This window comes from Apium graveolens, unplaced genomic scaffold (genome assembly GCF_009905375.1).
Source record: "Apium graveolens cultivar Ventura unplaced genomic scaffold, ASM990537v1 ctg4308, whole genome shotgun sequence".
NCBI lineage: Eukaryota > Viridiplantae > Streptophyta > Magnoliopsida > Apiales > Apiaceae > Apium > Apium graveolens.
The window spans coordinates 93,646-94,669 of record NW_027418485.1 but is presented as its reverse complement, the minus strand read 5'-3'; positions in this window follow the sequence as shown (position 1 = coordinate 94,669).

The window sequence follows — 1,024 nt, the reverse complement described above, 5'->3', positions numbered from 1 at the left end:
TTGAGGAAGTACCTACCTTGGAGCTCAAGCCATTACCTGAACACTTGAGGTATGCTTTTTTAGGTGATGCATCTACTTTACCTGTCATTATTGCATCTGACCTTTCAGGTAGTGAGGAAGACAAGCTCTTAAGGATTTTGAGAGAATTCAAATCGGCTATTGGATGGACCATAGCAGACATCAAAGGGATCAGCCCTTCATATTGTATGCATAAGATTCTGCTAGAGGAGGGTAGTAAGCCAACTGTTGAGCAGCAGCGCAGATTTAATCCTATCATGAAGGAGGTGGTGAAGAAAGAAATTCTGAAATGGCTGGATGCAGGCATCATTTATCCTATTTCTGACAGTTCTTGGGTGAGCCCCGTACAATGTGTACCTAAGAAAGGAGGTATCACTGTGGTAGCAAATGAGAAGAATGAGCTCATCCCCACGAGAACAGTTACAGGATGGAGAGTCTGCATGGATTACAGAAAGCTGAACAAAGCCACGAGGAAGGATCACTTCCCTCTTCCATTTATTGATCAGATGCTTGACAGGTTGGCTGGTCATGAGTATTATTGTCTTCTGGATGGCTACTCAGGGTATAATCAGATTTGTATTGCACCAGAGGATCAAGAAAAGACTACCTTCACTTGTCCATTTGGCATGTTTGCTTTTCGCAGAGTTTCGTTTGGTTTATGTGGCGCACCGGCCACTTTTCAGAGATGTATGATGGCTATATTCTCTGACATGATTGGAAATAATGTCGAGGTGTTCATGGACGATTTCTCCGTCTTTGGACATTCGTATGATGAATGTTTGAATAATCTTCGTGCCGTGCTCAAAAGATGTGTGGAAACTAATTTGGTGCTCAATTGGGAGAAATGTCATTTTATGGTGCGTGAAGGCATTATTCTTGGGCATAAGGTCTCTAGCAAGGGTCTTGAGGTGGATAAAGCCAAGGTGGGAGTCATTGAAAATCTTCCACCACCTATTTCTGTGAAAGGAATCCGTAGTTTTCTTGGTCATGCGGGTTTCTATCGGCG